Genomic DNA, 14,673 nt, shown 5'->3' with positions numbered 1-14,673 from the left:
AGAGTTCCAGTTCATCATGTCAGGTCCAATCACCATCTTTGTCAACATTAACAAAAAGTGTACCTTCTGGACATGTGATTGAAAAGGGGGTTACTGGCTCTTCCACACTGGATGAACTTGTCATAACTCTTCAGCTTCACTTGGATGTTCATTACGTTACCACAGCTTAATTAGGGTAGCTTTCATCCACAAGTCCCATTCTCCAGTTGCGAAAAAATGACATTGCTATCTTGAACCAACACCACATCTCTTTTCTGCACATTCCTCTTCTTATGATATCATTTGTCTACTGAGATAAAGGAAGTGCATATAGTCTCTCGCCCATCTGATCCAGGACTTGCCAATACGCTGGATAAATTTGACACTATGCTGATGGCTGTTGGTTTCCCACTTGGCAACCTTGCAGTAGCATGCCTGAGAAGCATTCAGTTTGTGCAGAGACGGGTTACATATTCAGGATCAGTGGGATGTCGTCTGATGGGTCTCTTCACTAGATGGGCTACACGTACCTCGTAGAACACATTCTAGACTTCATTTAATTGAAGGATTTGATCCCCATTGGCAGGACATACGGCCTTCTTGATACTCTGATGGAAACCTCTGTCCTTCCATTATACCACAGTGAATCTGCCTTGGAGAACTACCAGGTTGTACATTCGGTGACTCCAAACTGTCAAAGACTTTTCCAATGCCAACCATCCATGGCTTGCTTCAGCTCTGTGGAAGCTGTAAGTAAAGTGGCTTTCTTCGTCACTGTACAGCTCACTGGGTGGGGTAGCCTCTGAGAGATATAAATCTCTCAGTATCTGTAAGAATCCACCAGCACTGTAGACAACACCGAGATCTACGAGAACAGCTTGGGTAGTGATAATTGATTATCAGTCTGTATGCTTTCCCTCTGGCCCCTTGTTTGCCTCGCCACAAGTAGTGTAAGGGCCAAACAGACTCACGCCAATATATACCGAGGGTGGTTAAGGCTTCAGTCGTTCTACTGGTTATTGTGCCATCTGCTGGCCAGTCATATCTTGTTCCTGTCATCTGCATGGAACACAGCAGTGTTGTTTGCTGTTGACCATCCTGCGCAGGTTGACAATCTAGTATTTGAAACAGATCTTAGACATGGTATTCTGAACGGCACGTTATCCTTCGCTGTGGATGTAGGTTGCATACAGCTTGAAAACCCATGGTGACAGGGAACGAGAGGCACTTCTAATTTAATATACCTGAAGTGCACAAGTATTCCAGCACAGGCATTATCAAAGGTCTCTGATGACACTCTTTGATCCAGGACATCTCAGCTTGCTGGATGTCTTCTGTGGTGAAAATTTTGGCTGTTGCTCTAAAAGTCTTTCATACATGGCAAGAACTCAGGCCATGATTGTCAGCAGCTTGTAGCTACTTTACTTTGATATTGATTCTGTTGGCCAAGGTGTCAACTTCTTTTTTAGCAGCAACCCTAACCCCTTTGGTTCTCTCAGGACGTATGCGGTTCGTTGAATGGGCCAGTGCTCGAGAGACTGCAGCAGAAATGCTGATCCCTGCTGGGAAACACTCTCAGGTCCAATTTCAGAAGGAAACTTTCCCTGGTGATGAAATCTGCAACATTCAATTCCCCTGTGCGAGCCAGCACTCTGACAACTTCACCATACAACCAGGTTGGTCCAGAACCAAAGTTCTTGACTAGAACAGTATCGGCTGGTTGTAACTCTCTAACCTTAGAGCTTCATGACTGCTGCATTCGAGCTTGTTGTATTTTTACTCGTCTACCGAAGTTAGGCTTCAGCTGATTTAGCTTGGTTCGAATTTGTCGTCGATAGAGCAACTCACTGGGACTTTTCCCAGTTGTCAACTGTGGAGTCACTCTGTAGCACAACAGGAACTGCTGGAGTCGCAACTCCAAATCTCCACTTCGGATTTTCTTTACTCCAACCTTTACAGTTTGAACGGCTCTCTCGGCCAATCCATTGCTCGATGGATGTTTTGGGGCTGTCTGCAGATGTTCCACTCCATTCTGGCTCAGGAACTGGCTCAATTCTTCTGACACGAACTGTGTTCTGTTGTCTGTGATCACTGTCTCTGGTATTCCATGAGTAGAAAACAGCCTTCGCAACACCCTCACTGTTGTGGCTGCGGTGGAATTACCCACACGGATGGCCTCAATCCATTTGCTGAATGCATCAACTACTATCAGGACATCCTTACCGCTGATGGAGGCATAATCCAGATGTAACCTGCACCAGGGCTTGTCAGGAAACTCCCATGGATGCAGTATAGTTGGGGGTGGCATCTTTTGGTGCTCTTGGCAATTTTGGCAGCTTTGCACTTCGTGCTCGATCATTCTGTCGATTACTGGCCACCACATGAATGAACGGGCCAGTGCCTTCATCTTAACGATGCCGGGATGCGTTGCATGGATCTCTCGAAGAAGACGAAGGCGTAGAGCAGACTGTTCTGGTATGACGACCCTTCGCCCCCGAAGGATTACACCATCCTCAAGAGACGACTCTTCTTTCTTGGCTACAAATGGGGCAAACTCGTTTCCGAGATTCTTCTTCTCAGGCCAATCCTGCTGTAGGTAGTTCGCCACTCTGGACGACACTTGGTCCTTGCCCGTTAGACGCCGTATTTCTTCTGCAGTCACTGGTTGAGTATCTACATCTTCAATTAGGTTGATTCAGCATTTGTCAGACCCTCCTACCATCTCCTCTGAGCACCAGGCTTCTCCACCTCCTGTTACAGGTAAGCGTGAAAGCGCATCCGCATTTTGATGCTTTTTATCCTCCTTATGGATTATGTCGTACTCGTACGCTGAGAGTATCATGTGCCATCTGGTGGTGCGAGCAGAGGCCATCGGACTTGAAGGTTTCTTATCACCGAACAAGGCCACCAAAGGCTCATGGTCAGTGACTATGCTGAAGTGCCTCCCTTGGAGGTACTTATGAAACTTCTTCAGCCAGAATATGATGCCTAGTCCCTCTTTCTCATACTGGGCATAATTCTTCTCACTGGAAGTCAAAGTCCTGGAGGCGAAGGAGATAGGCCTCTCACTCCCATCTGGCAAAACGTGACTGATCACTGCGCCGAGGCCATAGGAGCTGGCGTCCGTCTGCAGTAACAGTGGCTTCTCTGGATCAAAGTGGACCAGGACCGTGTCACTTTGAAGCAACGTCTTTGATTCCTGGAAGGCATCCTCTTGTCGAGGCCCCCACATAAACTTCGGATCCTCCATAAGGCCCCCATGGCACTTCCTTGTCTTCTTGTCCGTCTTAAACTCTGCCCGCAGCAACTCTGTCAATGGTGCAATGTGCCGTGAGAGGTTAGGGATGAACTTTCTGTAATAGCCAAGCAGTCCCAGATAAGTTTGAAGCTCTTCCTGGTTCTTCGGACTAGGGGCTTGCTGAATGGCCTCAATCTTCGACTTCAATGGGCGTAACCCTTCTTGGTTTAGCTTGTGACCCAGATACGTGACTGAGTCTCACAGGAATTCACACTTCTCCCGCTTTAGCTTCATACCGCTCTCTTTCAAGCATAGCAACACTATGTTGAGATTGGCGAGATGCTCGGCATCATTCCGGCCACTGATGATAATATCATCTAGGTACGGGCGGCACATGAGGATATCTGCAAGCAGCGATTCGATGGTTCGTTGAAAGATGGCGGGGGCTGAGGCTAACCCAAAGGGCATCCTCACATACTGAAAGAGGCCTCGATGGGTATTCACCGTAGTGTATTTTTATGCGGCTTCTTCCAACTCGATCTGGTGGTATGCATGAGACAAGTCCACCTTTGAAAATCGTTGTCCGCCCTGAAGATCTTGCATTAGATCCTCCAGTGTTGGCAATGGGTACTGCTCCAACCGTAGAACCTTGTTTGCGGTGAGCTTGTAGTTCCCACAGATCCGGACACTCCCATCGGCTTTATCCGCAATCACGATAGGGCAGGCATATTCAACAAATTTCACTGGCTCGATTACACCCTTCTTGAGCAATTCATCGAGGCAGTCGTCTATTCGCTGTTTCCTCATGTATGAGACTGGGGCAGCTTCGTAGAAAAGTGGCTGCTCCTCTACTGGCTGTACCTTTGCCTGGTACCCTGTCAGCTTACCAAGTACCGTGGTATTGAACACTTCATCATGGGCTTGCAGTATGTCCTTCAATTGGGCTTCGGTATCCATGTCAACTGCATTCAGTCTTGAGCTGCTTGGTGGCTTGGCTTGAAGGACATTGGCCAATGCTGATGGGAAGCATTCTATCCACTCCCGTCCCAAGAGGCTTACTCCATTCTGCACGACAAGGAGTGGCAAAGGCTTTGTCGGGTGTGACGACAAATGCTTCACCTTCACTATGGCCTCACCGACGATTGGAACTCTATCACCGGTGTATGTTGTCAAACAGGGATTGCAAGGCTGAATTTCATCAGGATTCCCGATTCGGGTAAATGTCCCCAATGACACAATGGACCACGGGCTTCCCGTGTCAAGCTCCATGTTGATTTCCTTACCGTTGACATTCATGGTCACATTATAGGGTTTACACTTCAGTAGCTGAACAGCTGGCACGTCCATGTGACTCAATATTGTGGCTGTGGCTTCATCCTCCCGGTGTTCCTCATCTTCTAGGTGATGAGCCTTCGGCCCTTTCCGCTGCCGGCGCCGATTAAACTCTTGCACCTTGTCACACTAGCTCTTTGTGTGACCCGTACGATGGCACTTGTGGCATTTTTCTGATTTAAATGGGCATGCATCTGAGGTATGTGTGGCACCACAACGCCAACACTTCTGCTGGTTGAAGCTTCGGCTGGCCGCTTTAGCACTGTCATCAGACTGACGTTTGCCTTTGGCACTGCTTGGTGGTTTACGGGCAAACTTCGGCTTGGGTTTCAGTGAAAACTGCATTTTGTTGACCTTTGGATCTGCCGGCTGACTCTCTGGTTGGCTAATTTCCTTAATCTTCTCCACATCCTTGCTGGCCATTTCCATGGCGGTAGCGATGTTCAGGGCCTTCTCAAATGTGAGGCTGGTATCACTAAGCAGCTTCCGCTGGATAGCTGGTTCTCGACAACCAACCACAAGCCTGTCACGTAACATATTAGTCAACTCTGCAAAATTACAATTCTAACTTAGCTGGCGAAGCCCAGCAATGAACTGTGGCACAGTCTCACCTGGCTTCTGGATTTTAGTATAAAATCTATACCTCAACACAATCTCGCTAGGTTTAGGTGCATAGTGGCTTTTCAGCAAATCTACACATTCTTTGTACGACTTATCGGTAGGCTTATTAGGCTGCAATAGAGCTCGCAAGGTGTGATAACCCTTGCTACCCAAACTCGTAAATAACACTGAGCACTTCCTTTCCTCCTCTACAACCTTATTGGACTCCAGCCAAGCCTTAAGTAATTGGATCCATTCTTCAATCTGGCTAGAATCAAAAGCAGGTACAACACCTATCACAGCGCTTACTGTACTGGCCATATTGCCCAATGATACCCAGTCAAGCACAACTTGACAAAATATATGGCAACTAAATACAGTTTGGGCAGTAATCAAACAACACTATTACTATATTGCCAAATGCTTTGTAGCAACTACCACTTACATACAATATGTGGCAACTAGCTTGGGCAGTAAACCGACAACACCATTACCATAAAGTGAAACTGATTTCACAATTAACACTGGCATAAAACATGTGGTAACTAGTTTGGGCAGTAACCAAACAACACCGTTACTATAGCAAAACTATTTGTAACAATCAACACTGGCATAAAATATGTGGCAACTAGTTTGGGCAGTAACCAAACAACACCGTTACTACACAGTAAAACTGATTTGTAACATGTTTGTCATAGCAATAACAAAACCAGGTAACAGAATAGTAAACTGGTACACTGAATATTTCTAAAATGTAGGCCACAAATACAATTTGAAATCAAGCCAGCAACTTTTTACCGACTTGGCAATGAATCAATGCAACGGTAACTTTGTTTCCAGGTAGGCCTATAGTTTAGGAAAATTCAATACAACAATACTCACAACAATAAGCCCATGAAGTGATAGTTAATGTTCATAAAGTTCGGCGATCACGTACCATCGACATGTCCCACGATTTATTAAGCATGTTAAGTTCTAGTCCGCAATCCTATCAACTGTTCAATGAGTCCGCGGAGCATGGGCCGGGCGGGGTTGACGCTGACAACACTGAGCGGTGCGGTGCTAGACGGGGAAATGGTTCCTGAGGAATCCAACGGGCGTTGTCCACGCTTCTGCCAGCGACAAACTGGGCGGTGTGGCGCTGCACGGGGGGCAAGACTTCGTGAGTGAAGTCCGATCAGATGAACGGGGCGTACCGGTGGGCGATCGGCGATGGTGCGCTGTCTTGGAACTGGTACAGCCAAGTCCTGTCAAAGCGTTGCATAAATCCTTGGCCAGTTCTGGGCGAAACTTCACGATCCCCGCATTTATCAGCTGACGCTCCAAAACAACTCCACTGTCTGGGGCTGCGTTACTAAGGCGACAAGTTCCCTGGCTCTGGACCACCACTCCATTCATCGGCAGCTGTTGCAGGGTGTGGCGCGATCATCTCTCCAACACAAGTGAAGTAAGAGTTTCAAGCTATCGATTATAAACTACCTCACAATCTGTACTTATCTGTGTCACTTCACCAGTAAATGTAAGTTGAGACAAAGCTTAAAAAATAAAACAAAATACATGTATATGTAACGGTATCAGAATCCTTTATGCAATTAAATCTATTGATCTAAACAAAAGAAGGGTACACGAAGCCTGATTAAATAGGAATCGACTGGAAAAGAGTAAACATTAACTACGATTCTCAAAAACTAGGAAGAACTACATCTTCCAGTTTAAAACTGGTGCGAAACTGCCAAAGCAATTTCAGGAAACACCTGCAAAAAGACTACGCTATTGCAAATCACCCGCCAGAAATATCACTCAGCCGCAGATCACGTGCATAGCCAGCCTACATGGTCTGACTAAACTTAATCCTCAGCGCCTAACTGAACAAAAATTAGTTCCCGCAAGGAACCAACTAACCATTATCACTCACCCATACGGGATTATAACAAACTGCATGAATCTACAACTTCTAATCAAAGGCCAATAACATAGAAAATTACTTGAGTAAACTCTAAAGGGGGCACTTGAATCTTTAAAACGTTCCAAGAAACAACATCTTTACCCAAGATGGTGTTTACAAACACTGGCGAAGCTCAACGTCAAGGGACAGAAAGAAGTCACAAAAACTTCCCCCAAAGGCCATCATAACAAATACCTAAAGGGCAAAGAGTAATAAAGGGGTAATATAAAACATACCTTCTAAACTGGGTGTAACATGTAAGAGAATAAGCGGTTCTGGAAGTCACAAAGAGCAACATATTACGAGGCGAAGCTCGGTAGCAAACTGCTGTGAAAACTTGAACTAGATAACATGAACGTTACGAACTCGTGTATGTAGCTTGTCTCCAATCCAGCCGCAAGGGGCTAACAAGAAGTGCCGGAAGTCTAGTCATGACAGTAACTGCTGCAGGATGCTGTCTGAATCTGCACAGGACTCCAGTTAGGTTATTGATCATGTCAGATCTGATGAGGTGGTAACCAGTTACCGGTATCCTGGGGCGTGCAAAACGATCAAATACTACCTGGATCTTTTCTGATTTTTGAGGGTGGTATATCCCATGATGTTGGACGTACCAAACCCTTCCTTCTGCGTGGCTCTCAACCTTTTCAGCATCATTCTTTGTGACATTTTGTATAAAGTTCTTGTAGTTGTTAAACTTCTTCAGCAGATGATTTAGACGAACCATAGCCATTTTCTTGCTGTTGAGAAGAGTTAGTTTCCCATCTGTGAAGGGAAGTGGCATAATGACTTCCTTTCGCCTGGTGGATGCTGGTGTCCAAGATACTGAGAAACGTGGTCTCTTCTTGGGATGTAGACTTTTCTGACTGGCGTTTTCCAACAAAATTGGGTTGTAGTGCACGGCTCACTAGTGATCAAAGGAGACGTGAAGGGAGCTTTCTTCACTGACACGTGGTGGCAGACACTTGCGGCATAACTGGGACTTGCATCGTCATAGGCAACGATTGTCCATCAACGGTCAGTTTTAACAGCATATTAATTATTATCTGCTCAAACTGAGGCTTGTGGGTATTTATATCTAATCAGCATCCCAATCTCAAAGTTCTGAAGTGGTGCCATTTCGTGAATTATTTGTGCCAGGTGGAACCATTTCCTTGCTATACTGGTTTCAGCTGTAAGTGTAACTCCAAGGAGACGGAGCCTAGGTTTCGCTAGTGGTGTCAACCATGCATAATAAAGGAAAAGAGCTGAAGGTCAGCGCTTTGGTTTCCACACTCCTTTAATAAACGCTGTGAACTTTATAGAGGAAACAATACTGGACATAAACTACTTTAAATGTGGAAATTAAATGAGCTTAAAACTACCTAAACACTAATGAAGCATGCAGAAATCCAACCTGCACTTAATGAAAAGTGTGCAGTATAGATCACTTGAACATCAACTTCAACTTAACATCACTTCAACTTGACAGAGATTCTTTTCAGAGAGAAAACTTCAGGAAAGGTCATGTAAGGAGTAGGCTGATCCTAGCAACAGACAAGGAGAGTCAGAATTTTCTAAAATAAGAAATAAAGTGATTTTGAAAGGCTATAAACGTCCTCAAAACTGCAAGTAACGGGAGCATGCACATTGTCCGTGAGAAAGATGGTTTAGCTTAATTATAGGTTTTGCCCTTCACTGAGTATATTAATTGTCCGGTAAAACTGTATACTCAGTGCTTGTCCGCGAGACAGAACAGATAGTCTAAGTGGAGAGCGCCCCCAATTGGTAATATCTAACACTTTAAAATGTGAATTGCGCCCTCAAGAGCAAGGTATGGACCAAACATTCCCCGCCTAAAAATCACCCTGGAATTTTAAAACTGAGACCATGGAGCTCGGTGAGTGGGTTCGTCTACTCAGCGGGAAGGTGCCTTCTCCAAGATAATGAAATCAGATACGTGTCGCAGGTAGGTTCGATTGTGCCATCAAAGCAGACCATGACGTCGGCCTTACGGACCTCCCACCCTCGCTGGGGTAGGTGCTCGTTGCGCGTGCAAGTTGTCACTTGTACCTAAGGAGTTCCGTCTGACTGAGAAGTACAACATCTCCTTTGCAGATGTTGGGAATGCTCTGGCTCCATTTCTGCCGCTGCTGGAGAATCGGTAGATACTCCTTGTGCCATCTTGTCCAGAATTTGGCGGCGAGATATAGAACACATTGACAGGGTTGTCTCCCATACAGATCTTCGTAGACGAACTTGCATGGTTTAGGGCTTCAAAAGGTTGTGCCTTCAGGGTCAGAAGCCTGGCCGTGCATAGCATGGAGAGCCGTTATAGGTCTGGAGTTAACTATAGCGCTAGCCTCTGCCACGAAGGTTGTGAGCACATCGTGGGTGAACTGATGCTTTCTTAGTTGAAGGAACGTGGAATCCAGAACGCGCCAATTTGTCCAGATCCTGCGTTGCAACATTCCCACGGAAGTGGCGCTGAGATAAAGGTGGAGGTGTCCATGTGTAAGGGGCGATTGCAAACAAAACTAACACAAAACTATCATCTACGTACTTCAAGTATAAAATTATGCCAAAAATAAAGGAAAATATCTCACGTGAAAGGAAAGACAACCAAGGACAAGGCGGTTGATTTGAGTGGGATGGTTCTGCACTAAAGCAAGCTGGGCCACACCACTTAGGCCAACACACCGTCCCATCCGGAGGTCGGAGTCTGCAACCGACCGAATCAGTCCATCTTCATCCAGAAATGGGTTGAGCTGGTACAATATCCATGGGAATCTTTTTTTTGGCGTGGGCCTGAGTCCAGTCAGAACCTGGGGCTGACTTCAGAAGTGTTAACTCTTCTCTAAAGTGAGACATCCGGACAGTATGTAGTATTTGTAAATACCTTTGCAGCGCGCTGTCGGTTATGACGAGTTGCTCTAGCATATTGTTGTCGGATGTCTGTCATCAGATTGGTTGGGACGGTGTGTTTGCTGTGCTTGGCCTTGTAAGTCCTCACGTTTGCGACTAGCGTTGCTATCGCTTTTCTGGGGGAAAGCCAAGTTGAAAAACGTGAGACCCGCTGATATGTCGGACCTTGTTTGTTGGCATTTGCAGGCAGATCCTTTCGGCTGACAGCGAAACTCATGGCGAAGATATCGGCTTGCTTTTTGACATCTGTGTCGTCTTCGCCGAGCTGGGGCTGTCCACTGGGGAAGATCAATCACTTCCTTCGGCGTCGGATCTGTTTGCCAGAGGAACTATGGTCATCGGAATCAACAGGTGCTGTTTAATTGGTTGGCAGGGACGGATCTGAAGTTATATCAACAGGGTTTTAGTCCGTTCGCACGTGGTGCCATTGGCTAGGTTGTGACATCTTTTGTATGTACAGCGCCTGTGAGCAGCTTGATGGATTGGGCGCTTTATAAATGTCTATTATTATTATTATATTTAAAAATAGGTCATTTGTGAGACATCTTGTGGTAAATTTTTCAGCATTAGGGAGACATTGGCTTTTAGGGAGACATTTCAATGTCAGGCACTCTTCAGGGAGGAGCATATCCCATGTGTCAAGCATAGACTTGTGTCTTTCTTAATGTTTCCTTCGATGGTTATTGGAGCTATGAAGCCTAGGGGATCAAAGGTAGAGCTGGCAATAAATGCAGCGAACGGTTTGTTTTGTAGGTTCACCTTCAATGTAAAGGGACCAACACACCCCAAGGGACCTGTGCGTTGGCAGCTCATCGTTTTCAAAGTCAGTGTTTTGGAGGTCTTTCGCTTTTGCCCCTTCTGGTAGAGGAGTCATCAGTGCTGGATGAGGCTCGGCTCCGTGTGGCTGTCAGGTACAGAAGTCAGGCCATCGTCGACATAAAAGTCGCGGTGGATGAACTCCACATCTTCTCACTGACTTGACGTACACTCATCGGCAATCATCCGGAGGCCGAAGGTAGCCACAGTAGGGATGACACATGACCAAAAAGGTGGAAATTCATTCGGTACTCGGATGTCGGGTCCTCTATGTTGTTATTCTCAAACCACAAGAAAAGTAGAAAATGTCGATGTTTCGGATTGACATGAAAGTTGTGAAGCATCTGTTCTACATCTCCCATCGCACCAACTACATTAAACCGGAGTCTGAGTGGGATTCCAAGCAGACTATTCATGTGGTCGGGTCCTGAAGTAGTATCTTGTTGAGGGAGGTTCTGGGAAATGTTGCGCTGGCGTCTGAATCCACACGAATGTCAGATGTTCTTGGATGTTGGACTGCAAAGTGGTGAAGATACCATACTGCCCCCATGTGAGGGAGTCAGCTTATCCTTTGTTACTGGGCTGGCGTGACTGCTCACCAGAATCTTTGAAAAGGAGGCAGCTTGGGAGTGATTTATAGGGGAGTTATCTGCTCCGACTTGAATGGCAATGGAATATCAAGGTTTCCTTCATATTGATGAACTGCGGGTCTTCCACAGACAGTGCCCTCGTGTTGTTTTCTGACATTTCTTTGTAGAGGTTGTTGGTTGTGTCTGAGCGTTGCAGTATGGAGGGAAAGTCTCTCACAAGGATGTGGTTTTCATAGAAGTCAGAGTCAGCTGCGGCTGACGGGAATATGGGGCCTTACTTTGGCACCAGCTGTGCAAACCTGGCCGGATACTATCCAACCGAGATCTTTGCGTTGAGCCCTCGGCGTTCCTGGGGGACCATAACGGGATTCTCTGACCTTCAAGGGCTCGAGGCAGATGCGTCCTTTGAGGAGGATGACTTTGACATCCCCTTCAGTTCTGGTATTTGTCTTCCAGTGACTTTAAGGGGGAAATTTCAAGCAGATCTCCGGGCGGGGTATTTCTTATCACAAGGGATAAGGCTGTTCTCGACGACGGTGAATAGTTTTTTGTTTTCCCGTCGAGGGATTCTAATATGGGGCCACCCGCATTTCTTCCTGGTATGATGACTCCGCTTCCGCTGCACGTGGAAAGTTCATATAGGTGGGTAGGGCCGGAAAGGTTGAGTGTATCTAAGACTCATTGGCTAGCTAGACAGTCGTTGGATTGGTCGTCGAGTATAACATGCCCGAGAATTGATCTTTCTGGGCACTCCTAGTGGTTATCTGTACAGGACTTTCTTGGAACACGATCTGGCGAGAGGGCAGTTCAGAAATCTTGTGCATTTGGTGTTTCCATCTGATGTTTGGGAAGAATTTAGGGAAGCCACTTTGTCCTTTTCAGGGTTGGCTTCCTGACCATTCTGTCTACGCATCGTGTGCATGAAGGAGGCTTGGTCGGTTTTTTTACTCTTCCTAAACTGTACTGTGGCGGAGCAGTCTTTCACTCTGTTTCCACACTTGAAACATAGGCCTTCCTCTTTTTAGAAATTTCTTTTCTCCTGAATGGCTTTTCTGCTGAATGCGATGCAGTCTGAAACGTGATGCCCTTTCGTAGTGTGCAGCACACAAACACCGTTGATTTTTTTAAAGCACAATCCTGACCCTGTACAAACACCTATTTTTCAAACAATAAAGCACAGCTCTCTCAATCAGTTGTTGCTCCTAATGAAACACACTTATAACGACTACTCTTGAATTGTTGATGACCAGCTGTTCATTGCAAGGCTCAGTGTACAGGTTTTACACAGTTCAAGTGGTTCAGCTTATAATTCTGTTTTCACTCCAATTTTAACGTTGATAGGTCCTTTCATCCTCCTATTTACTGTTACTCTGCTGATCTCCCCGACGAGCAGTCAACTCACTGCTCCCTATCTGACTCTTGAGTGCTGCACAACCAAAGGATGATTACTGTACTCTTACGGTGCTGCTCTCTTCACCTCGCCTTAGGATACATTCGTCATAGGATACATTCTACGCGGAAGATGGCTGTCCATTGTCTTCCCCCACACTTAAGTTGAAAAGACTCTCCACTCATCAAAGGCGTCAAGATCTCACTGTAGCTACACCTAACTACTACGTAAAAGTCAAGTGCACGCGTTCTTACGGATTTCATACGCTTTATTTATTTCAAAAGCCAATCTCAGGTGATGACATGTTTGACAACATGAAACCTCTTACATGCACACCGTGTGATCTAGGCCTAACAAGAAGAAAGCTACAGTAGTTGTGAGGATACATGTAGATATTAATAAATTAATAAAAATTAATTTCTGCCAATTTCACAATGAAAGGTGCCTTACAGACTCATGGGACACCTACATGTAATGTGCATGTACATTAACGTACAAGTGATGCAAAGTTTCAGTGTAATAAACCATTATTTTCCAGTTTAATCATATGATTATGAGAGCAAATCTTCTAAGCATAACTAATAAGACACCAATTACCTCGTAGGGCCTGTAGTGGGCTAGCTAATCTTAAGATGATATCAGAAATGGTAGATGAACAATCAGCAACCACAGCTCTGGAATTGTCGCACTGTAAGAAGATCAGGCCGTGTGGAATGGAATAATGCGTTATGGCAAAGTTACAAGTTACAGAGTTTTCCTTATACATGTAATAACCATAGACTAAATGAAAACTACATTACAAGGGAGGTAATGGAGAAAATGAAAACGATGGAATTTATAAAACGTCCCTACAGGACTTAGAAATTCCATCACAGACTAAGATTTGGGTTGAGTCAGCCTCCTGCACGCCTTGCGGGCTATATTAAAGCTTCATTGACCAACAACTTTCTGGCTTCATTTTCTTTGTGTTCTTGCTGTTCCCATGAAGCATCAGTCTAGCTGCTGTTACGATCCAAAAATCCCCAAACAATTTAAGAATAGTAATTATTCTAAAGCTTGAATTTTATCCGATACAACAAAGAAATCAAACAAGATCACATTGATATAAGGAACAAATGATGAACAAAAGACAATGTGAAAAATAAAAAGAAAATTAGATTTAAAATACAAATAAATAAAATTAAAACAAAACAAAAAAACCACAAACAAATTAAGAACAACAAATACAAATAAAAAGAATGAAAAATAAAGCACTCAATCAGGGCAAAAAAACAAACTTCAAAAATATTTATTTTGATTTTAAAAACTAAACAGATACACCAAATAATTAATTTACACCAAATAATTTCTTGTTTGCCCCATAATGTTATACACTTAGCATGTAAAAAATAAAAACAACAAAGAAAATGCTGATTGGAACTAGTTTAGAGTGATAAGGATAAAGAATCAAGAAAATTTCTTGCTTAAACAAGAAGCAAAAGCTTGGCAGGCACTGCGCACAGTAAAGTATTTTGGAGTCACTTGTCCACAAAAGGCGAAAGCGGTCCGTCCTTGACGGTGCAAAATGAGCTGTTACGGGGACAAAGACTACGTCGAATAAGAATAGCCGGGCTCGAGACGAAACGGCAAGGGCTGATGACCGTCGCAGATACGGGACTTGATGATCTCATAAACTGGAACTGGATTCAGTTCACAGATTGTCTCTTCTGGAACAAGATTCAGCTCTGTACTTCACTTGGCCTGAACGAACTTTTCTTACAAGTGTCGCCCCACAGACAACTCGTCACCACAGGTTGAAATGGTGTAGAACTCCACAAGTGAAAGACTACTCACAGCCCGTAGACGGTAGAATTGCCTTCTAAAATCTCTCTTGCTGTGT

The sequence above is a fragment of the Acanthaster planci genome, linkage group LG04 (genome assembly GCF_054643075.1).
Source record: "Acanthaster planci isolate LZ-2023a linkage group LG04, COTS_SCS, whole genome shotgun sequence".
NCBI classification, from domain to species: Eukaryota; Metazoa; Echinodermata; class Asteroidea; order Valvatida; family Acanthasteridae; genus Acanthaster; species Acanthaster planci.
Note: the sequence above shows the minus strand (reverse complement) of the source record.